Below are 24,882 nucleotides of genomic sequence, written 5' to 3'. Positions count from 1 at the left end.
CTGCCTGACGACAGGACAACCCATTTGTAAGGACTGCAGATGCATCCTTGAAGGACATCCGGTGGAAAGGCGTACAGTAGGCCGGTGGGCCAAGGTTGGACTAGGGCATCCTTGGGAAACCCCCCCGGAACTGGGGTGAGAGAAGAACTGTAGACATTTCGTGTTGAGAGGAGTTGCAAAGAGGTCGCAACAAGGAGTTCCCCATCTTCTGAAGATCTGAGTTGCCACTCTGTCGTTCAGAGACCACTCGTGCGGGGAGAGAAGAGTTCTGCTCAGTCTGTCGGCTCTCACACTGGATCTCCCCGGAATGTGTGCTGCTACCAAGAAACGGTTGGTTGCAATAGCCCAATCCCATACTTTCATGGCCTCTCTGCAAAGGGGGTAGGACCTGGTCCCTCCCTGCTTGTTCAGGTACCAGATCACTGACATGTTGTCGGACTGAACGGCAATCATGCCCTGGGGGAGGTAACTGTGTAGTGCTTGTAGCGATAGAAGCACCGCCCTCATTTCCAGTATGTTGATGTGTAGGGAACTCTCGTCGGGGTGCCACTTGCCTTGGACTGACCTGCCCAGGTAATGCCCCCCCCCACCCCGTCTGGGAGGTGTCCGTAGTCAAAGTGGCCACTGGAGGTGGAGGAACGAAGGGTCGCCCCTGATCCAGGTTGGAGGAAAGAAGCCACCAACGGAAGACCTGTTTGCACGTCTCCGTGATCATAATGAGGTGACAGAGGGACATCCTGATACGACCACTGGACTGACAGGAGCCACTGGAGAATCCTCATGTGCAATCTTGCTAAGGGAACTAGGAGAACGGTAGCCGACATGGAACCCAACAGTTGTAGGACCATCCTTGCTGGGGCTCGGCGTTTGAAGAGCAATGCTCGGACTTGAGATTGCAATGTTTCTATCCTCTCTGTAGGAAGATAGACCCGCATTTGCTTTGAGTCTATCTCTACTCCGATAAACCGTATGCGCTGAGATGGCAGCAACACGGACTTTGCCCAATTGAAGGTGATTCCTAGGGAGTCGCCTAGAGAAATAGTGGCTGCTAGGTTTTGTAAGTGTAGACAGCTGGAGCTGGCAGTTAGGAGCCAGTCGTCTAGATATGGAAACACCTGGAATCCTAGACTTCTCAGGTGAGCAGTCACCACTGCCAAACATTTGGTGAACACCCTGGGGGCTGTGGTGAGACCAAAGGGCAGTGCAGGGAACTGGAAATGACTGTCTCCAAGGCTGAAGCGCAAGTGTCTCCTGGACGCCTGATCTATCAGGATGTGATAATAGGCGTCCTTGAGATCTATGGAGCACATCCAAACACCTTTCTCCAGCAGCGGGAGAATGGATTGTAAAGTGACCATCCGGAACTTGGACTTCTTGACAGAACGGTTGAGCTTGCTGAGATCCAAGATGGGCCTCATGTCCCCGGTCTTTTTTGGCATCAAAAAGAATCTTGAGTAAGTCCCTAATCCGGTCTGGTCTTCGGGGACCGGTTGGATGACTCCTTTTTGAAGCAGCTTTGAAATTTCGAAGGCTGCGAGATCCCGTTGACTGGGTGGTGGGTCCGGGATTTTCCGGGATGGTGGGGGGTCTGCGAAAAGGGGATGTTGTAACCTCCAGCAATGATTCGGAGCACCCATCGGTCCTGAGAGATATTCTCCCAGGCCTTTAGGTGCCTCGAAAAACGACCCCCGACTGGCTCCGGAGCGGCGCAGTCGGGCAATCCTTCAGGGATGCTGGAAGGTTGAGGAGCCACGAAAGGACTCACGGTCTCCAGTGTTGCGGGGGCCCCTGCCGCCTCTGGGACGGCGTCTTCCTGAAAAATTTCCCCCTCCTCTGCCTCTAGAAGGGGGATCATCCTGCTGTGAGGGGTAAGTCTTCTGAGATTTGCGGAACCACATTTTCGCCCCTCTTCTAGCCTTGGGATAAGGCCGGAAGGGAGTGGAAAACTGTGCCCCTACGGCAGTGAAAGTCTTACCCTCTTGTTCACAGCGGGTCAAGGTGTCCTTTACCTTGGGTCCAAACAATGAGAACCCATCAAAGGGAGCGTTGGCAAAGGAAGACTTAAAGGCCTCCGCAAAATGACACAGGCGGAGCCCGGCTTGTCTCCGTAGAGCAACACCTGTACCCGCCGCTCTACTAGCCCCTTCGGCCGCATATGATATGAGCCTCATGGACGAGTTCGATATTGATGACAGAGTAGCCAACTGAGAGCTAACCGTCTGGGTCAACTGCTCAGGTAGGTTACCAGAGAGGGTATCTGACAGCTCCTTGACCAGATCCCTCTGAAGTCTGGTGAAGTGCGTAAGGTAATTCAGAGACCTTAAAGTAAAGGCCGCTGAAGTAAGGGTGCGCTTCCTGTACCGATCCATACTCCTGGACTCTTTATTAGGAGGGTGGACGGACGTTGAAGCCTCTGCCACATCTTGCTGGGTAGCAGATGCCACCACCAGGGCATCTACGGCCACACCTTTGGATAAGAATTCCTTTTCTGGGGGGGCTGACAAAAATTTATTCGGGCGAGCTGGCACCGGTTCCACAGAATCCGGATGCTCCCACGCCCTTCGAGAGATCAAATCCAGGAGACACCCAGGAGGCGGAAGGCTGAGCCCCGAAGGCCTTGAGGAATACCGACTCCTCAGCGGAAGGGGGTTTGGATTGCCAGTCGCCTCGTTGTTTGAGGATTTCTAAGATGTCCACAAAGGAGACATCGTCCGAGGACGACTTGGGGGACCCCTCCGCATCATCGAGGTCGGTGTCTGAGGTGAGAGACTCATCAGGCGAGTCTACGTGCTTCCTCTTGCACTGTCTCTTCCTGGGAGGTTCCTCCAAAGAAGCTTCGGAAGGACCCCAGGAAGGGAGGAATCCCCAAATGGGGTGACCTCAGGCTCCAGGGCTCCGCTGTCCTGAGACAGGGGGACAACAAAGGAACAAGTCTCCATGCCAAGGGAAGGTGCCGGAGAGATGGTGGAGGTAGCCAAGGAAGATTTGGCTAAAGCACTCCTCATGGCCCTGAAGGCTGGACCCCCAGAGTCCTGGGACGGTCCGACCCCCAAGGCCACAACAGTAGAAGGCACTCCCGCAGCTGAAGCACCGAGAGGGAGGCTCGGAACCGAAAGCATCGGACCCGAAACATCACCCCCGGGGCCGACAGAGGAGGTACGTGTACCAAACTCAGACCCGAAGGTCGGGGTTGGAGTAAGGGTAGGAGCCGACCCGAAAACCTCCACCGGCTCCACCAGCACCGACTCCAACGGTGCCGAGGCTGTTGGAGGAGGAACCAAAACAACAGGGTGGACAATCGGCACCGGAGCCGACTGGGCTGGAGCCGATACTAACTTTTGAAAGACTGGAGACTGAAACAGCCTTTGAAGTACCCTGTCAATATCCGAATCGGACATCCTCGAGGACCGAGAAGATACCGATCGGGCCCGAGTTGACTTCTCCGCCGGTTCCGAAAGACTGGGGGACCGGCTCCGAATAGTCTCAAGTATTATCGGCGCCGAGGGAGATTCCACCAGCACAGCAATTTCCCTCTGAGCCGACGGGGACTTCGGCGCCGAGGTAGAAGAGTCTGAGTGTGCGACCTTTCTCGGCTCCAAAACCATTGGAGCCAAAGAAGGTGACCCACCTCTCGATGCTCGAGCTCTCGGCTCCGAGGACAGAGGAGTCGAGGCTGGAGGCACCGAGGCAGACCGTTCCGACCTCGGCTCCGAAGTCCGTGGAGCCGACGGAGAAGCCTGCCTTGATTTCTTTGCTGTCGGCTCCGACGGACTGGTCGGAGCCGAAGACTTCTTCCTGGAGGGAGAGGGGGAAGAAGATAAAGCCTCCCCAAAGGAAGGGGAGATCATCCCTTTCAACATCAATTTGTTTTTCCTCTCTTGGAGGACAAGGGAGGAAAAAGCGTGGCATACACTACACGACTCTTGAAGGTGCTTAGGCCCTAAGCAATAAACACACAGAGAGTGATCATCCGTTATCGACATTTTGTACCCACACTTGGTACATTTTTTAAAACCCGAAGGTCTGTGTTCCTTCGACATCACTAGAAAGCAACCAAAAACCAACTAGGGACAAAAATTAAGCACACAAGCCAAATCCCTCCAACTTAAGCAGGATCGACCAAAGGGAACTATAACAACGCTCTAACAGAGCGCGAGGGCAAGGCCCCTCTAACTAAAACGGGACCTTGAAACAAATATCACACAAAACAAATTATACAACAATTTTACAACATTTTTTTTTAACAGCAAGGCCTGAACGCGGCCCGAAGTAGAGCGCAAGGGTACCCCCAACAGTTAAAGCAGGAGACTAACGCTAAGAAATTTGCACAACTTTTTCCACAAACAAAACACTCAACAAGTGATAAGTAGCTGTTAAAACAGCTTTTGGGTGAAAAATTAGAGAAATTCTGACAGAAAACTTGTCAGTAAAGAGTACTTAGCCCAGCCAAGTCGAGACCACGTCTATTGCTGTCAAGCGGCAAACGAGATCTGGGGGAGTAGTGGTGGTGCATCCTGGGCTGTAGAATAGCTCAGCCAATTAGAGACTTCGCTCTATAGTATAGAGTGCAGAGTCGGAGCCAAGGATCGGCTCTGAACCCATCAGTACAGAATGTAGGCGAGATAGGATCACGTAACATCAGAGGATTATGAGCGGGTTGACAATCCTAGCAGACTTGTGTTTGAGACATGAATATCAAGAAATTGACAAACAGTAAAGCCACTCAATGGTCCAGATTTTGCTGAATGCCCAGACTTTTCTCATACATTTAGTATGTTCCTCTAAGTCTGCAGTTTTCGGAAAATTATTGAGAAAGAATAGTTGGGTAAAATCTTACCATAACCATAGATATCCTTCTGTTCCATGTTGCAGTATTCTAGTTGTGGGATTTCCTGCCCTCAGGCGACTCGGAAGTCGGCTCCTATACAAAACCTTCAGCTTGGCTGTTGCAGCATGCATGGAACTTCAGCCGTAAGGCCATACACCGGGGGCCTTAAATGTCATGTCGCACGCACAATCCTCACAACTTGAAGGCCAGCAGGTAGAGAAGGAAGGCCAGCAGGAGCAACACCAGTGGGGACTGGTGTGTGACCTTGGTGTCCTTCAGTAGCATAGACAGGTCCAGGACTTAGCTGGGACTAAAGGAGAAAGAATTGCGGGTAATGGTGGGTGGGAAAGAATACTGCAACATGGAAGAAAAGGACATCTTGGAAGAGAAGGCCATCTATGGTTATGGTAAGATTTTACACAACTACATCATTCTATTCCTATGTTGCAGTATTCTAGTTGTGGGACAGTACCACAGCTTAGATGGATGAGAGGGTGGTGGACGCTGAAGAGGATTCTACAAAGCTCTGTAGGACTGCCCTGGCGAATCCTGCCCGTGCTCTGGAAACTTGGTCAAGTTTGTAATGTTTGGTTAAAGTGTGAATAGTAGACCATGTGGATGCTTCTATAATGGATGCAATGTCCAGACCTTTTATGAAAGCCTTGGAGAGGGCCACAGCCCTACTGGAATGGGCCTTTACTCCCACTGGGGGGTTTACCATGGTAGGTGTAATAGAGACAAATAGTTCCAGCATGCGATGGTTTGTTTGGAGACTGCCTTGCCCAAGGGCTCTGGGTGAAAGCAGACAAAGAGCTGCTTAGATTTTCTAATGGTTTTGGTTTTGCCCAGGTAGAATCTTAGTTGCCTGTGCACATCCAAGGAGTGCAGTATCCTTTTCCCTTCATTAGTGGGGGAGGGAAGGAAGGCGGGTAGGTGGATAGATTGGTTTAGAGACAAGTCATTGATCACCTTGGGCATAAAGGAGGGATTAGTTCCCAAGGTGACTGTCTTTGTGAAAGATGGTGTAGGGAGGGCAGGCCATTAGGGCCCGCAACTCTGACACCCTTCTGGCTGAAGCGATAGCCACCAGAAGGACAGTTTTCCATGTACACATATGTAGGGAGGAAGTCCCAGCTGATCTGAAAAGGTGTTGGGTTAGTTTTTCCAGGATATAGTTAAGGTCCCAGGGTGGAGGGATTTTTGGTGGTCTCAGGTGTAAGATCCCTTTAAGGAAGAGCTTTACGTTGAACCTGGCTAGCAAAGGGGACGCAAGGGGTAAGCAGGCTGATATAGCAGAGAGGTGTACTCTCACTAAACAGTAGAAAAGTCCGCTTTTAATCAACTGACACTCACAAGTGAGAATAAGGGGGGCATCCGCGGAGCAAGGGTCCCTTACCTTGTCCAGACATCACTTTGTAAATCCCTCCCATTTAGCTAGTTAGGATTTTCTGGTGGTAGGTTTCCTTGCCTCCCTCAGGACTCAAAGTACGTCCTCTGAGTAGTGGTGTCTGAAAGGGATCAAACGTTTATCACCCACAGAGTCAGGGATAACCATATGCAAGTGTGGGTGAAGGAGAGTTAATTTGTCTTGTGTCAGTAGGTCCACCTTGTAGGGTAACTTGTAGGGACTGCCCTTGGCTAGATTGAGAAGTAGGGGAAACGAGTGTTGCCTTGGCCAGAAGGGAGTCACTAAAGATTTTTGGTTTGTCCTTCTGGATTTTTAGGACGACTTTCTCAATCATTGGGGGGGGGTGACAAAGAAACTTCCCCTCCCAAGAGATGCTGGAAGCAGAAGATCTGCAGCTGCCTGTTCTGGAGGGAGACAAAAGTACAGTTGTATACACTTACCATAAATGTAGATGTTAGAGTGTATTCACTGTTGCAGTTATCACATTTGGGTTATCTGCCTGCAGGTAGCCCTCAGCCGGCCTGAATACCAGAGTCTTGTATTCCTGCGTCGGATGCTCTCTCTTCTTCCATGACATCAGGTAGTCAGGGGCATAAAGCATGCAGCAGACGCCATTAAATCAGTTTTTCTTCCCCCAGATGTCAGTTGCCACCACAATAGGAAGCAATTATATGTTATGGCACATCTCCATCAAAAAACAAATACACCAGAAAACTTAAATATACCAAACAATTAGGAAAGGTAGAGCCAACAGAACTTAGAGGACTGGAGGGAGGGTAACCAGGACTGCAACAGTGAATACACTCGAACATCTACATTTATGGTAAGTGTACACAACTGTACTATGTTCTTCGTGTTTCACTGTTGCAGTCATATTTAGGTTTATTCTCAAAGCTACAGAAGGGAGGAGGAAATTAGAGAGCATTAGGGCCAGCTATTAAGCCCTGCAAGACTGCAGTGGCAAAACCAGCTCTGGATTTAGAAAAAAAGAGGCATGTGGTAATGCTTGGTGAAATGTACAGAGCTCCAGGTAGCAGCTTCTAGGATGTCCCTGGTAGGGACTCCTCTAAGTGCTGCAGAGGTAGATACAGCCCTGGTGGAATGTGATCTTAACCACTGTGCGGTAGGTTTTCTATGGTGCTTGTAGCAGAAATTAATGCAATGAGCTATCCATTTGGAAATGGTTTGTTTTGAAATGGCCTTTCCCTATGCCCATGCAGCAAAGCCAACTAGCAGTTGTTCAGATTTTCTGAGAGGCTTAGTCTTGTCCAAATAAAATCTGAAGTCCTGTGCACGCTCAGAGAGTACAGTATTCGTTCTCCTTTGTTTTGTGGATTAGGGAAGTAAGTAGGCAAGTGAATGGACTGATTTTGGGCCACACTAGACACCACCCTTGGGCATAAAGGAAGGATTGGTCCCGAGAGAAAGCCTGTCTGCATGGAAGATAATGAAGGGTTCCACTGCCATGAGGGCCTGTAATTCAGACACTCTTCTTGCTGAAGTGATGGCTAGAAGGAATGTGGTTTCCCAAGAAACAAACTTCAACTCTGCTGTTGTAGCTGGCTCAAAGGGAGAAAGATTGAGGTTTTCCAATACAAAGTTAAGGTCCTAGGCTGGCGTAGGGGCTCCCCTGGGGGGGGTCAAATGTTTGGCCCCTCTAAGGAATTGTTTTAGCAGAGGGTGAGGGAAGAGGGGCGGCTCAGTATTATAATCAGTTAAAATGGCAGAGGCATGAATTTTAATTGACGAGAAGGATAGGTCCCTGTGAAGCATTTCTGTTAAGTACTGAAAAATATGAGCTAAGCTGGGCACCGTTGTGCCCATCCCCCGAATCTGGCTCAAGGAAAGTACAGTTGTGTACACTTACCATAAATGTAGATGTTCAAGTGTATTCACTGTTGCAGTCATTACATTTAGGTAATCCTGCTTGCAGGTTGCCCTCAGTCGGCCTGAATTCCAAGGTCTTGGGTCCTGCGTCGGTTGCTGTCACCTCTTCTCTGACGTCAGGTCGTCAGGGGTAAAAAAGATGCAGCCGATGCCATTTTCTTCAGTTTTTCTTGCCCCAGATGTCAGGTGCCCCCAAAAGGGTAGGCTAAAAATATGTAAATAAAACATACATGCACCAAAATAAGCTTTACCTTCATCTATAAGCAAATACACCACCTAGGTTGTATAGATTAGAGAAGTAAAGATAAGTTCCAGCAAAAGTAAGGGGGATGGCAGGTAGGTAACCTGGACTGCAACAGTGAATCCACTTGAACATCTACATTTATGGTAAGTGTACACAATTGTACTATGTTCTTTGTGTTTCACTGTTGCAGTCATTACATTTGGGTTGAGCCCCAAAGCTATGGTTGGGGGGCTGGAGCTAAACAGCATTAGGAGCGGCTATGAGGCCCTGCAGAACTGTAGTGGCAAAGCCTGCCCTGGATTTAGAGTAAAGAGGCAGATTGTAATGTTTTGTAAAGGTATGCGCTGAACTCCAAGTAGCAGCCTCTAAAATGTCTTGGTTGGTACTCCCCTGAGAAAGGCTGCAGAAGTGGCTACAGCTCTGGTTGAATGTGGCCTAATGCCCTTAGGCACTGGTTTGCCATGCTGCGAGTAGCAGAAATGAATGCAATGACCTATCCACTTTGAAATAGTCTGCTTGGAGATAGCCTTTCCTTGTGATGCTGCGGCATATGCCACTAATAATTGTTCTGTCTTTCTGAAAACTTTAATTTTGTCCAGGTAGAATCTAAGTTGTCTGTGTACGTCCAAAGAATGCAGAATTTTCTCCCCCATGTTCTGTGGATTTGGATAAAAGTTGGCAAATGAATAGTTTGGTTAAGGGCTACACTGGATACTACCTTAGGCATGAATGTAGGGTTTGTTCTCAGAGAGACCCTGACTGGATAAAAAAAATGATAAATGGTTCCACAGCCACGAGAGCCTGTAGCTCTGAAACTAGTCTTGCAGAAGTTATTGCTAGGAGCAGAGCTGTTTTCCAAGATAAGAATTTTATATCCGCAGTAGCAGCTGGCTCAAAAGGAGGTAAGGCGAGTTTCTCCAAGACATAACTGAGGTCCCATGCAGGTATTGGCATTCTCCTTGGAGGCCTTATGTTTTTGGCTCCTTTGAGGTACCGCCTTAATAAAGGATGAGAAAAGAGTGGTGGCTCTGTATTGTAATGAGCCGAAATGGCAGAGGCATGAATTTTAATTGATGAAAAAGATAGGCCTTTGTCCAGCATCTCAGTTAAGTATTGCAAAATCTGAGGAATATTTGGGACAGTTGTATCAGTTCCTTGAGCTTGGTCACAAGCACAAAATCTCTTCCATTTCCCAGCATAAGATTTTCTAGTACTAGGCCTTCTGGCTTCTAAAATGACATCCATCACAGCTTTACTGAGAGGTGTGCTTTGTATGGCTACATTAACCGCCATGCTGCCAGGTTTAGAGTCCTGAGTTGGCTGTGCAGAATCTGATTGTTTTGTTGGGACAATAGATGAGGTATTTGAGGTAAGGTCCAAGCTGGGCATTGGGACAAGTTCCTTAAGCTCAGATACCAGTACTGGCGTGGCCAGTCTGGGGCAATCAGAATCATTTTTGGTTTCTCCTGTCTGACCTTTAGGAGTACTTTGGGGAGGAGAGGCAGTGGAGGAAAGGCATAGACTAATAGGTTTGTCCAGTTGAAAGATAAGGCGTCCACTTTAGAAGCTTGTCTGTGATAAGTCCTTGTGCAGAATCTTTTTAGTTGATTGTTGTGAGAGGAGGCAAATAGATCTATGTCTGGGCATCCCCATTTCTTTATCATGCTGAAGACTTGTGGATCCATGTGCCAATCATGGGGATCCATGAGGTTTCTGCTTAGTTCGTCTGCCAGAGTATTTTCCTTTCCTGGCAGGAATTGTGCCTGCAGATGAACTTGGTAAGTCAATGCTGTGTCCCATAAAGTCATGGCTAGTCTGCAAAGGGGGTAAGAATGAGTGCCCCCTTGCTTATGTACCACATGACTGTGGTGTTGTCCGTCTTTATCAGTAGTTGTCCCGGATGAAGTAGGTCCTTGAAGGCTGTCAGGGCATTTTGAACAGCTAGCATCTCTTTTTGATTGATATGTAGATGCTTTTGGTTTGTGGACCAGGTGCCCTGAATGCCTCTTCCTGCCATGTGTGCCCCCCAGGCATAATCTGATGCATCCGTCGTTAGGCTCTGCTTGGCTGGGGGTAGTGAGAATGGCTGTCCCTTGTTTTGGTGACAAGCCTTTGCCCACCATCGAAACTCCTGTTGCAGGCAGGGGATGAGAGTAATCATTGTTTCCAGGCTGTGGCAATGTTGTGTCCAGACACTTTTTAGGTACCACTGAATTTTCCTCATATGCAGTCTTGCATATGGTATTAGTAAGATGCAGGATGCCATGAAGCCCAAAGCCTGCAGAATTTTTCTTGCAGATAACTGGGCCTTTGTTGCCATTTCCTTGAAACAGGTAGTCAGTTGCCTTTGTTTGTCTGGAGTGAGATAAGCCATCTGGGCAGTTCCATTTAAGCTTGCACCCAGGAATATTATCTCTTGAGAGGGTACTAGTTTTTATTTCTTTTTGCTGACTGTGTACCCTAGGCATGTTAAAAGTCTTTTCACAAACGTCAGGTGCTGTAGTAGAATGTCTTTGTTCTCGGCTTGTATGAGGCAGTCGTCCAAGTAAGGATACATTTGCATTCCTCTGTGCCTGCAGTAAGCAATTACTGGTGCCAGGCACTTTGTGAAGACCCTGAGCGCAGTAGATAAGCCAAAGGGCAGTGCAGAGAATTGGTAATGCTTTGAGCCAGCCTTGAATCTGATGCATCTTCTGCATGATTGTCTGATTGGGACATGCAGGTATACTTCTTTTAGGTCTAAAATGACGAGCCAAGACTTGCTGCCCAGCATGGGCAGAAGCTGCTGCAAGGTCAACATCTTGAATTTTGGCATATTCAGGAAAGTGTTTAGAATAGATAGGTCCAGTATTGGTCTCCATGCTTTATCCTTTCTGGGTACCAAGAACAGTCTTGAGTAAAATCCTTGTCCCTGCTCTTGTTGTGGCACTTGCTGAATAGCCCTCATGTCCATGAGAGCTGCGACTTGTTTTTGAGCCTCTGCCATTGATATTTTGGCAGGTCTGGCCAACCGTATGTCCTTAGCAGGGTATGGAAGTGAAACTTGTAGCCTTGTGACACTATGTCTAGAACCCATTTGTCCTGGGTTATAATGTGCCAATTTTGAGAAAAAAGTGCTAGTTTTCCCCCTAAGGGTGCTGCCAGAAGATAAGTGCTTGGTGCAAGCAGGGGTAAGTCATTGGGACTGCTTCCTATATGGTTGTGATTTGTCTTCTCCACCTTTGGAGGTAGAAGCACCCCATTGCTTAGATCTGTAGGAACCATGTGGCTGTGATCTGCCTCTAGGGCATCTGGATATGCCCCTTTGAGGTCTGTCTGAGGCTGGAAAGGACCAATTCTTTGCTGGCCAATGTCTGCTAAATCTAGGTAGCTGTACCTGTAAGAAATCCTTGACTGTTTGCATAGATTTAGCTTTGTCCTCCATTTTCTTTAACACCTCTTCGGCTTTAACACCAAACAAGGTATCATGTTGTAATGGAGCATCTAATAATTTTGTTTTAACATGATCAGGCAGATTTTGTTCTTTTAGCCAAGCATGCCTCCTAATGACAGAACCCATAACAGCGGCCCTGCAGGAGGCCTCCAGAGAATCAAAACCACATTGCAAATTATGCTTTCCAACCTGTTCAGCTGCATGCAATAAATCCTGCATTTTTTTGTTTTCTGCACATTCAGAATTTACCATGATTTTCTGTTTAAGCAGTGTCATAATAGATTGCTGATATTTGAGCATATGAAACTGGCAATTTAAGGCCCTTATAGCCAAAGTAGCAGATGTGTAAATATTCTTCCCCATCTATCCAATGCCCTAGAATCCCTGTCAGAGGGGGTAGGGTTTTTTGCAGTAGAAGCCTTGACCCCTTTTAGACCCTGAGAAATAGTTTCTGGGTCTGCAGTAGGGTTTTTGAAAAGGAATTTATGAGAGTCAGGAACCCTGTAGTATCTGTCCGGCTTAACAGGAGCTGGAGGTAAAGAGTTAGGGGTCAGACTAGACTCCGAGAACACATCATCTACAATGTCCAACACAGGTGGAATAGCTAGAGGTCTGTGATGAGGAAGTAAAAGGAAATCTCTGAGCCTTTTCTAAGATTCTGAAAAATCTTGGCTCTCCCAGTGGAAGTGCTCCCTCATGGTACGCAAGGTTTCCCCAAAAGAGTAGTCCACAGGAGGAGAAGCTGAAGGAATTGATTCTTCAGCATCAGAATCCTCATAGGGAGGAAGAGAATATTCCTGATCAGAAGAGGAATCAGAAGAAATGGAAACCGGATCTGAAAATTCATAGTCTGTCTCTTGCCTAGGTCTTTTATTAGGAGGGGGTTGGGAACCCCTGATCAAGGTGATTAAGTCTTCGGCCATTTTGAGCATCTGTTTTGTGTGGATGGAGGCCTGTCCTTGGGGCTGGTGAACTTGTTTCTTTGCCTTTAAAGGTGTTTTAGTCTTTGAAGTCGGTTTAATATACAATTGTTTAGGTCTGAATACACCCTCAGAAGCCGATGCCAGCTCAGCGGCTCCGGACCCATCTGAGGGAATAATCTCTGAGGCTCCAATACCTTGAGTTTCCAGCGGCCTGGCCGACTCCACGTGGGAGTCTGTAGCGGCCTGTGACTCCAAAGTAGCGGTCGTCAGGGGCTGCAAAAGTGCCTCACTGAGAACCGGCGACTTGCTTAGGAGAAGCTTCGTCGTCAGTTTTGGACCTCTGTTGCCTGTCTTTTTCTTTGCGTTTTTTGTGAACTCCGGTAGTCGGATGGCTATTTGATGACATTGTATAATTAAATTTTCGCCCAAAATTGCTTAATGCAAAGTCGTACCGACGCTTAATAGTACGTTGGTTAAATCTAGCACAAAACAGACAACTAGCAACGTCGTGGTCAGGGCCTAGCCAAGGAATACTGTAAGAATGAAAGTCCTTATGAGGTATTTGCTTCCCACAAGAAATACAATTAATAACTTTTTCTGACATTGGTCTTGAGCAAGAAAAAAGTTTCCCCAACGGGGTACTTAGCTTTTAATGAAGACTTTGGATCTAAAACTCCAACACGAAAATCACAGGAGTTGGCCGACTGGCACTTGCGAACCACTTCTGCTTCGGGCACTGCACGGCATGAAAGACTGAAGAAAATGGCGTCGGCTGCATCTTTTGTACCCCTGACAACCTGACGTCAGGGAAGAGGTGACAGCAACCGACGCAGGACCCAAGACTTTGGAATTCAGGCCAACTGAGGACAACCTGCCAGCAGGATAACCCAAATGTAATGACTGCAACAGTGAAACACGAACATCAGTATCTTTTCCACTTTTCACCATAGGATTTTCTAGTTCTAGGCCTCCTTGCCTCCAGAATGACATCTTGCACCTGCTTACTGAGGGATGCTATTGGACAGCTCCAGTAATTAGCCAGGCTGCAAGGTTCATGGTTTGAAGCAGAGGGTGCAGAATCTGGCCCGCCTGCTGGGGCAGCAGGGAAGGGGTCTGAAGCAGGTGCCATGGTTCCAGCAGTGTCATACTGTGCAAGAGGGGGTATCTGTGATGGCGTGCCCAGTCTGGTGCAATCAGTATTGTCCTTGGCTTGTCCTGTTTGATCTTTGACTGTGGGAAGTCATTGTGCAGAATTTGTCCAATTGGTAGTTCTGAGGGGAGGCAAACAGGTCTACCTCTAGAGTCCTCCATTTGTTCCTCAAGAGGTTGAATATTTTTGGTTCCAGTTTCCATTCGTGTGGGTCCATAAGATATCTGCTTAAGTCGTCTGCCAGTGAATTTAGCTTGCCTGGCAAGAATTGAGCTTGTAGGTGCACTTGGTAGCTCAAGGCTGTGTCCCACAGAGCCATGGCTAATATGCAGAGAGGGTATGAGTGGGTTTCCCCCGGTTTATGTACCACATAACTGTGGTGTTGTCTGTATTTACCAATAGTTGTCCTGGAAGAATGCTGTCTTTGAAGGCTGTCAGGGTATTCTATACAGCTAACATTTTTTTATGCATTTTATTTATTTCATTTTTTTTTTTTTTTTTTTTTTTTTTTGGTTGATATGCAGGTGCATCTGTCTTGGGTTCCATTTGCCCTGAATGCACTGTCCTGCCAAGTGAGCATGGTCTTATGCATCTGCTGTTAGGGTTTGGGCAGCAGGGAGTAGAGGGAATGGGAGCCCCTTGTTGTGGTAGCAGGACTCTGCCCACCAAAGTAACTCTGTCTTTATACAAGGAATGATAGGAATCCTTGATTCCAGGTCAAGAGAATGTTGACACCATACGCTTTTTAGATACCACTGTAGTTTCCTCATATGCAGTCTTGCATATGGAATCAGTAGAATGCAAGAGGCCATGAATGCCAGGGCTTGAAGAATTTTCCTTGCAGACAGCTGGGGTTTTGTGGCCAACAGGTAGAAGTAGGTTGTCAAATTAACTTGTTTCTCTGGAGTGAGGAATGCCATCTGGGAAGCTGTGTTCAAGCTTGCTCCCAGGAATACAATCTGTTGTCAAAGGTATTAAGTGAGATTTCTTTTCATTTACAGTGTACCCCAGAGAGGTTAGAAGTTTCTTTACAAATGCCAGATGTTGTAATAGCAAGTCTTGGCTTTCTGCCAGAATCGATCGTCCAAGTATGGGCATATTTGAATATTGCTCTGCCTGGAAAATGCAATGGTTGGAGCTAGACACTTTGTGAATACCCTGGGTGCAGTAGATAAGCCAAAGAGAAGTGCAGAGAACTAAGTGTATGGAGCCTGCCCTGAAGCGTAGGTATTTCCTGCAAGATTCCCTTTTTGGAATGTGCAGGCAAGCCTCCTTTAAGTCTAAGGTTGCCAATCAAGCATCTTTGCCTAGCATAGGAAGAAGCTGTTGAAGTGTTAGCATTTTGAATTTTTGGATTACCAGAAAGGTGTTTAGAATAGAGAAGTCTAGGATAGGATGCTAGGAGCGGTCTTTTCTGGGTACCAGGAAAAGTTTAGAATAAAAATCTTGTCCCCTTTGTTCTGCTGGGACAGGTTGAATATCCCTGATACTTAGAAGAGAGAGAACCTGCTGTTAGGCCTCCACTCACTGATTTGGGGGTAGGTATGGCCTACCATTTGGGTTTGGTATGGAGTGGAAGTGGAATCTGTATCCTTGGGAAACTATATTCAAAACCCATTTGTCCCGGGTAATGAGGTCCCAGCTTTTTGCATGCAGGGCGAGCTTTCCTCCTAAGGGAGCAGGTAGTTGAGCAGGACTTGGGAGGGTCAAGGTTAAGTCATTGTGTCATTTTTCCGTAGGGGGGCGGTTTACTGCTCCCTGCTTGGGAGCCGCCGCACTGCTTAGACCTGTGCGTAGTATGAGACTGTAACCTAGGTGGTCTGCTGTTCCTGAGTTTGGACTGAGAGGGCCTGGAAGACACTAGAAAGGACCAGTTCTTTGAAGGCCAATGTCTACTAAATCTGGGAGGCTGTACTTGTAAGAAATCTGTAACAGTTTGCATAGATTTAGCTTTTTCCTACATCCTTTTGAGGACTTCAGCTTTGTTGCCAAGCAGGCGGTCTTGGTTTAAGGGAGCCTCCAGTAATTTAGCTTTAACATGCTCTGGCAAGTTTTGCTCCTTAAGCCAAACATGCCTTCTAAGTACAGGCCCAGTGACTGCAGCCCTGAAGATGCTTCTATAGTCAAAACCACATTGCAAAGTATGTTTACCAACTTGTTCTGCAGAATGCATTAAATCCTGTAATTCTTTGTGTTCAGCAGTCAGGAATCAACATAATTTTCTGTTTAAGTAGTCCCATAATATGCTGTGGTACTTTGACATATGAAACTGGCAATTTAAAGGCCTAATGGCCAAAGTAGCAGTAGTGTATACCTTCTTACCCCATATCTGTCCAATGTTCTAGAATCTCTTTCAGAAGGGGTAGGATTTTTGTCAGCAGTAGCCTTAATGCCTTCTGGCCCCTGAGTGATGGTCTCTGGAAACGCAGTAGGATTCTTGAAGAGGAACTTATGAGAGTCAAGTACTCTAATACCAGTCAGGTTTTCTGGAAGCTGGAGGTAGTGTTTGGGGAAAGGCTAGATTCCAAGAAAGCATCATCTACAATGTCTAGAACAGGAGGGATAGCTAAAGGCCTGTGCTGAGGAAGGAGTAAGAATTCCCTAAGCCGCTTTTTGGAGTCAGAGTAATCCTGGCTTTCCCAGTGGAAATGCTTCCTAAGAGTATGCAAGGTTTCACCAAAAGAAAAATCCTCTGGAGGGGAAGCAGAGGGAATGTAATCCACTTCATCAGAATCCTCATGGGTAGATAAGGGCAAAACCAGGTAATCAGAAAGAACAGAAATATCAGATTCCTGATCAGAAGAATCAGAAGGAAAATCAGTTCTAGGTCTCTTAGAGGGAAGGCTGGCTTCCTCTAATTAAGGTAATAAGGTCTTCAGTCATTCTAAGCATTTGCTTTTTAGGCATATGGGCCTGAGCATGCAGTTTGGAAATCGGTTTTCTAGGCGTGGTGAGAGTTTTAGGCCTGGATGAAGAAGATGGCGTCAGTTTAAAATGCAAGTCTGTAGGCCTGAATACACCCTCAGAAGCCAGTGCCTGCACAGTGGCTCCAGACCCATCCAAGGTAGAGACATCCACAAGTTCCATATTCGAAGAAGCATCTCACAGCATATCAGACTCCAAATGGGTCTCTGGCCTGCGAATCTGAAGTAGCTGGTATCAGGGGCTGTGAAAGCGCCTCACTGAGTACCGGCGGACTGGCGACTAGCTTAACGGAAGTGTTGTGGCAGTTTTGGACCTATGCGGTCTGTCTCTGTCTTTATCTTTACGTTTTTTCAGATCATCGGTAGTCGGATGGCTTAACAAAGCCATTTTGGAGTACTGATAGCAAGAACCAAAATAATTTGCTGCAAAGATAGCCAGACAACGAATAGTTCAGGGGTTGAACAAGGCACAAAACCGACAGCGAGGGACGACGTGGTCTGGGCCTAAGCAGGGAACGCAGTACGAATAAAAACCTTTATGAGGTACTTGCTTTCCACAGGTAAAACAATTGTTGACTAACTGACATCGCTTGGAGCAAGAAAAAAGATCCCCAACGGGGTACTTCTCTTTTTTGAAGACTTCGGTTCTGAAACTCAAAAACGAAAATTTCAGGAGTTGGACGTCCGGCACTTGCGAACTGCTTCTGCTTCGGGCACCACACAGCAAGAAAGACTGGTGTAATGGTGTCGGCTACATGTTTTATACCCCTGACGACCTGACGCCATGGTAAGAAGAGACCGCATCCGATGCAGGAATCCAAGACCATGGTATTCAGGCCGGCTGAGGGTTACCCGCAGGCAGATAACCCAAATGTGATGACTGCAGCAGTGAAACACGAAGATCATCAGGTCTACTTGTGGAGTACCCCACCGGTGGACTATGTCTAGGAAGACCCCACCCTTTCCAGCATCCATTTGTGCTGTGGAGAGGAGGTCCTGCTTAGCAGATCTGCTTGGCTGTTGTCCTGCGGGGGGATGTAGGTCACTTGCCGGACCAAGATGTGGAGAGAGGCTAGGTCCCATATCAGCAAGGTCAACCTGCACAGCTGGTAGGCCTTTGTTCCTCCCTGTTTGTTGAGGTACCACATAACAGTGGTACTGTCGGTCACCATCAGGAACACCCCTGATACAAGAAAGGGGATAAAGGTCTTTACAGCTAGGAAGACTGCTGTCATTTCCCGGATATTGATGTGCTTGGTCTGTAGAGAAGGGTGCCACTATTCTTGGACCCTGTAGGATGCCAGTGTTGCCTGCAACCTGAATTTGAGGCATCTGCATGCATTGTTTGAGTTGGGGGGGGGGGGTTGCAGTTGAGTCCCGGGTTTAGTTGGACTTGCTGAATCCACCAGCTGATTTGTCTTTAGACAGGGGAGGATGGGAATAACCTGTTCTAAGTGATGTAGGTGTTGGGGCCAAATGTTTTTGAGATACTACTGTAGCTTGCGCATCTGCATTCTGGCCAGTGGTAGCATGGGGGTGGTTGCTGCCATTAAGCCCAGGAGACAAAGAAATTGCCTTGCTGTCACCTTCTGGGAGTGAAGGATTCCCTGGAAGTGGGAAATCAGGGATACAACCTTGTCCTGTGGGAGAAAGGCCTTCATTTTGTCCGTTCTGATTCTGCAGCCTAGGAAAACCTTGTCCTGGCCTGGGTTCAAGGAGGACTTTGGGAGGCTGATGGCAAACCCTAGATTTTGCAGAAAGGACATGGTGAAGTGCAGATGCCTTGAGAGGGTCTCTTTGGACTCTGCTAGAATTAGGACGTCATCCAGACATGAGTAAATCTTGATTCCCAGAGTTCTGCAGAAGGCAATGGCTGGGGCCAGCCACTTTGTAAAGACTCGGCAGGCAGTGGATAAACCAAAGGGCAAGGCAGTAAATAGGAAATGAGAGGAAGGCCCAGAGAAATGCAGGAATTGACTGTCAGAAGTCCTGATGGGAATGTGTAAGTAGGCTTCTTTTATGTCCAGGGTGACCATAAAGGCCTTGGCTAGAATAAGAGGCAGCAGAGTGGGGAGTGACAGCATTTTGAAGGAGGGTACCTGAAGGTGTAGATTTAGAAAGGAGAGGTTTAAGATGGGTCTCCAGGGGTCATCTTTTTTGGGGACCAGGAAGAGACAGGAGTAGAATCCCTTTCCTTCCTGTCCTGAAGGGACAGGTTCTATGGTGCCTAGCTTTAGTAGCTCTGACAAAACATGTGATAGTAGATGAATTTGGCTTTTTGGGGGAAAAGAAATACTTTTCCTGGGTGGTTTTTCCTTTCCAGGATAGAAAGCACCCTTTCTGGATAATGGATAGGACCCATTGGTCTGTGGTGATGGATTGCCAGAGGAGGAAACAGTGGGGAAGGCATGCAGAGAGTGGTAGGTGGGCAAGGCAGTCATGCATTATTGGGACCTCCTCTGTCCTGAAAGGGTTGACTAGGCTGAGGAGGTGGTGCACTAGGTCTGGACAAAGTAGGTCTTCTTGCCCCTCATCTAGATCTTGAAGCTGAGGATTGCGTCTTACAAAAGTGGCTTTAGCAGGGTAGTTCCTATAAAAATACTTGAGAATGGGGGACACTAGCAGATGCTTGATGTCCTGTAATTCTTTACTTTTTTCCTGCAGATTCTTGGAAGAGGTCTGCAGATTGTGTTCCAAAGAGGAACTTGTGATCCAGGGGGGGGGCGTCCAAGATTTTGGACTTGAAGTCTTCAAGTAGATTCTGTAGTCTCAGCCAGGAATATCTCCTGAGGACAGAAGTAGATGCTGCAGAGCGGGCAGATGCTTCTGCAGCATCGTAGCTGCGCCAAGAACAGTTTGGAGGCAATGTCAGCCTTAATGGGACTGTCAGGCATAGAAGCCAGCATGAAAGAGGCACCAAGTATACAGCATACTTAGTCATGTGGGTCTGATAATTAATGGCTCTGAAAGCCAAAGTGAAGGATGTACATAACTTCTTTTCCATCCTATCCACATACTTTGCTATCTTTATCAGTGGGTAGAAGGGAGGCAAAAGGCAGCAGTCTAGACGGTTGATCAGGAGCAGTGGCAACAACAGCTGGGTCCGTCAAGGGAGGTCTAACTAGGAATTTTTGCTTCTCTGGCACTTTATAGAAGTGGTCAGGGCACTTAGGGGCCGGAGGCTGGGAGTCTGGAGCCTTAGAAGCTGAATTAAAGGCATCCAAGTAAGCAGGTAGCACTGGAGTAACACCTGAAGGGAAGGGTGATTCTACTTGAAGCAGCTCAAAGTACCTCTTTTGGGTGTCAGTCATTTGGGAGGTATCCCATTTGAAGTAATCTTTCATCTTGGTGATAGTCTCACGAAAGGTAATATCCTCAGTGGGAGAATCCCCTTCCACAGATTCTTCATCGGGAGAATAATACTCCTGGGTAGAAGCAATCTGAGATGTATATGAAATAGAGTCCTCTGAAGAAGAAAAGGAAGAATCATGCTATTCCTCCCTAACATAAGCGGTCATGGGTGGGAGGGAAGATGCAGAAGCAGGCCTAGGGTTCAGTAAAGGCAGAGTAGTGGATGCCGTGGCTGAAGGCCTAAGGGCTATAAAAGGCCTGCATGACAGAGGAAGTGAAAGCCTGCTAATCTGGTACGGCTTTTGGAGAAGAGGAGGTATGCTTGGTTTTTTGCTTCTTTTTGGCCAGGGTGGAGGTAGGAACCGGCCTGGCGTCAGATTTTGAAGTCAACATTTCCAAAGTCTGGATCCCAGTCGGAGGTACCACAGAAACTGGTTCCCCCTCGACATCGATGGTAGTCAGTGTGTCTGGGCAACTCCAAGGACATTCCGGTCATCAGCTGTGCAACGGCTTCCTCAAGTGACGTCGTTAAAGTAGAAAGACCCGCCGAGCACTCAACTCCTAGATCGGCAGTTGGCGAGGTGTCAGGAAGCGGAGTGGCAGGCGAGTAAGGCCTAGGAATCTTGGCCTCCTTTCGCAGAGGTTCAGGTACGGCCTCCGATGCGGGATCCATTCTAAGGGCTAACTGTTTTAGGCACTGGTTTTCCAGGTGGAAGTTAAAAGCGGTCAGACGGCTGCATAGGGTCTTCGCCACAAATGATTGACAAATTGAGCAGGAGGAATGGTCATGCTCCCGGCCTAAGCAAAAAAAACACACCTATCATGGGCGTCTTTATGGGGTATCTGGCACCCGTATTTGCACTTACCCTTCTAACCTGACATCAGCTAAAGCTACAAAAACCAAGCCTAAGCAAAGAAACAAGAAAAATAGAAACCCAACGGGTTTCTTAGCTTTACTGATGCGACGTCTGTGAATGAGTGATCGTACGATGCGTAGGTAAGTCTGTGGCTGAAACAATCCGAGGACTGTGCATGCAGACGTCACATTTAAGGCCCCTGATTTATGTCCTTACGTCAGATGTCCCACGCACGCTGCAACAGCCAAGCTGAAGCTTTTATATAGGAGCCGGCGTACAAGTCGCCTGAGGGCAGGAAATCCCACAACTGGAATACTTCAACATAGGAATAGAAGGACATCCAAATGTCGTCAAGATTGCAAAATGCCAAGCCTGAAGGGCCAGCCTGTAATGAAAGGTGCTCCCCTGCTTGCTGATGTACCACAAACAAGTAAGGTAAAAATAAACGTGAACCTGGAACCCAAAGGGAATTTAAGGCCTGAAAGGCTCGGATTAGAGTCCTCATCTCTTTGATACTGATTTGGTCTGACATCTTTTGATGAGTCCAAAGACTCTGGACTAAAGACTGGGAAGCTTCCTTCAATAATCTCCATCAGAAGCATCCACATACAGCTATCAAGTAGGAAGAGGAACCTGAAAAGGCAGATCTTGATTTAGGGAGATCTGCTGAATCCACCAGAGGAGTTCAAAATTTGAGAAAGGGTAAAAGCAGGACTGGTACCTCCAAAGGATGACAGTGCTGGAGCCAAAATGTCTCGAGATACCACTGGAATTTATCATGTGTCATCATCCCCTTTGGGAAAACCCCAGTTCCAATGAATTACCACACTGATGGTAGTCCAGTGAACACAGAAGACATTATAAGAGATCTGGGAACAAAGGTAGACAGCAACCTCTCTTTCGATCACCAAATTGCCACTGTGGTCAGAAAGTCCTATGTGGCACATCTCGTTATGAAGGGTTTTGCATCCAGGAAGAAAGAGGTCATCGTCTCTATCTTGTCTTCCCTTATTAGGCCAATACAGCATGTACCTCACTAGACACCTGCAACAACTGGAAAGGCCGCAAAAGTACCTCACAAAGAGGATCCTAGGCCTTAAACACTTGTCCTATATGGAAAGACTCGAAAAACTCCAACTAGTCTCTGTCTCATATCGCCTATTTAGGGGCGATCTCTGCTTGACTTACAAAGCCATGTCTAACCCAGCTCTGTTAGAAATGCTGCATCTAAAGAAATCCCAATCGCTCCGCATCACACACTCCAGAGACCTCAACCTCATTACTACAATTAACAGAACATGCTGGAGGGACAGATTCATAACCCAGAGACTGCCCATGCTATGGAACAGACTTCCCATACATGTCAAGCAGAGCACCTCACTGGCCTTCCAAGAGAAACCTTGATGAGTGGATGGGAAGCAGAAAATTCACCCCGTGGATAACACCAGTGGCTCTACTCAGAGGCATGGGGAACTAAGGTCAGGTGACACTATGCCAGGGTAATCCTATGGCTAGGTCTGTAAAGGCCCCAGGGCCATTAGCCTAGTACACACCTATGAACCTATGTGGAGAGTTTGGCAAAAAGAACATGGGAATGATAAAAGCCATGAACCCCAGGGCTTGTAGAAAATTCCCTTGTAAGAAAAACTGGGAGACGAAGAGACTGGAAAAGGCAAAGTGAGGACATTGGTAGGTAAAAGAAAAGCCAGCATTGGAAATATTTTGAATCCTGCAACCAAAAAACACCGTCCTGAGTGGGAGTCAACACTGACTGAGATTGAGAGCGAATACAACACTGAGCAGGAGAAGCATAGTAAAGTGTAGATTCTGAAGCAGGAACTGCTGAGAGGGGACTTGAATCTGAAAGTGATCAAGATAAGGGAATACTTCGATTCTCCTGATGTCTTGCAGAGGGTACTACAGGGGCCAGACATTTTGTAAATACCACTGGAGCTGTAAAAAGACCAAAAGGGAAAGCAGAGAAGAAATAGAGAAACGTAAAAAATTCACGAATAGATGGTGAACAGAAATATGAAGTTGTTTCCTTCAAATCCGGGGAAAATAGAAAAGCCTGAGAAAGCAAGCAGGGAAAAGGGTCAGAGGAAACATCATCCTGAAGGAAGGAACCTTGAAAAACGTGTTGAGAAAGGACAGGTCCAGAATGGATCTCCACGTCCCCTCGTTCCTGGGAACAAGAAACATTCTGGAATAAAACTATATTCCCCATTGGGACACTGTTCCATTAAATCCTGCAGGACAAGAAAAAAATGAGGAAGGTGGCAAGGATGAAGATGAGGGAGACTAGAAAATTGAAGAAGGGACTTCCAAGCCATAAAATAACATTACTGGATGATTGGCAACAGATATAGATGCCTGGGTTCTGTCTAATATGGAAGAAAGGGTTAGCCTGAGGGAAAGGAATCTGGCCGAGAGGGAGGATAGGCTGGATGTCACCCAGGTAGACAAAAAAAAAAATGTTTCTGGCCTATCGAACTCTTAGAGTGGATTTATCTGGGAAAATATGCTTAGAAATCCTCTTACTTCTAGAGGGTTGCCTAGACTGACTTTGGGCAAAAGAAGATTTCAAAGGTTAGTTTCTCTGGGACTTGGGTACAGGAAAAACAAGCATTTGTTTGAGGTCCTGCTTAACCTTGCCCTTATACTGCACGGTTTTAAACAATTCTGCAGCAGCAGTCCCAAAAGGATTCAGATTATCTAAAGGGAGAATTGGAAAGCTTGGCTGTAATATCCTCAGTAAAGCCCACAGATACAACTAGGAATATCCCCACCAGACACTGCACATGCAGCTCCCCTAGGGGAGACAACAGCTGCATTTAACGGGATGGCACGCTACATGAGAGGCAGAGATCAAGCAAAAGACTAACTGAATTAGACACATCATTCAAACCCTCCTAGCTAGAACAGAAGACCCAGGACATATCTTGTCATGTAGGTCTGCTAATTAATGAACATGAAAGTCAAAGTAGCAAAAGTATATACTTTTTCTCCATACGTCTCCATATCTCAGCTATCCCTTGTCAGAAGGCAGAAGCTTGGAAGAGGAAAGCAGTTTGAATAGCTTATCTATGGTCACGAAAACAGCAGGAGGATCAAAACTGACTACAATTATTTATGATCCTCTGGTACCTTATAAAATCTGTCTGGCTTCTGGGAGGCCAGAGGTTGAGAGTTAGGAGCCTGAAAATCTGCTATAAATGTGTCCAACAAGACTGTGGAAAACTAGAGGGAACGCAGAAGGTCAAGGTGAACCCATTTGTAAAAGTTCATACCACTTCTTTTGAACTTCTGATACTTAATATATTTTAAATGGGATTGCTCCCATCAAACAGAACACTGTATCCCCAAAGGATAATTCCTGAAAGGAGAGCCTGGGGACAAAGAATCCTCTTCATCAGACCCCAAAGCCAATGGAGAGTGTATTTGTGAGAAATATAATAAGCAGTCTTCACTAGAGTCCAACAACTCATCAGAAGAAGCAAATTCCCAAAGCCTCTTAGATAGGGTGGAAGACCATGGGGTGGCAGCAGCAGGGAAATCCATTCCCAGTTATGAGGGCATTAAAAGTACAGTTTTGTACCTACCATAAATGTAGATGTTCGAGTGCTAATACAGCTGCAGTCATAACAGACGGGTTATCCTGCAGTCAGGCGGGTCCTCGGTCGGCCAAATTCCAAAGTCTAGGTCCAGTGTCGGTTGTCGTTGCTTCTTCCCTGACGTCAGTGCGGCAGGGGTATAAAAGTACCAGCCGACGCCATTTTCTTCAGTTTTTCTTGCCCCAGATGTCAGGTACCCCCAGAAGGAAGGCAAAACATAAACTTATGTAATAATGCAATGTAATATAATCAAAAAACAGTAT

General features: G+C 47.1%; 1 protein-coding gene across 1 annotated transcript in view; it reads right to left on the bottom strand.

The window, feature by feature from the left end:
• LOC122790578 (myb/SANT-like DNA-binding domain-containing protein 4) overlaps positions 1-24,882 on the bottom strand; it is a 448,227-nt gene that overhangs the window by 9,136 nt on the left and 414,209 nt on the right. The gene's annotated exons all lie outside the window — the stretch shown is intronic.

The sequence above is a fragment of the Protopterus annectens genome, chromosome 16.part0 (assembly GCF_019279795.1).
Source record: "Protopterus annectens isolate FY-2018-M chromosome 16.part0, PAN1.0, whole genome shotgun sequence".
Classification (NCBI taxonomy): domain Eukaryota; kingdom Metazoa; phylum Chordata; order Ceratodontiformes; family Protopteridae; genus Protopterus; species Protopterus annectens.
This window is presented reverse-complemented; position numbering and strand designations above follow the sequence as displayed.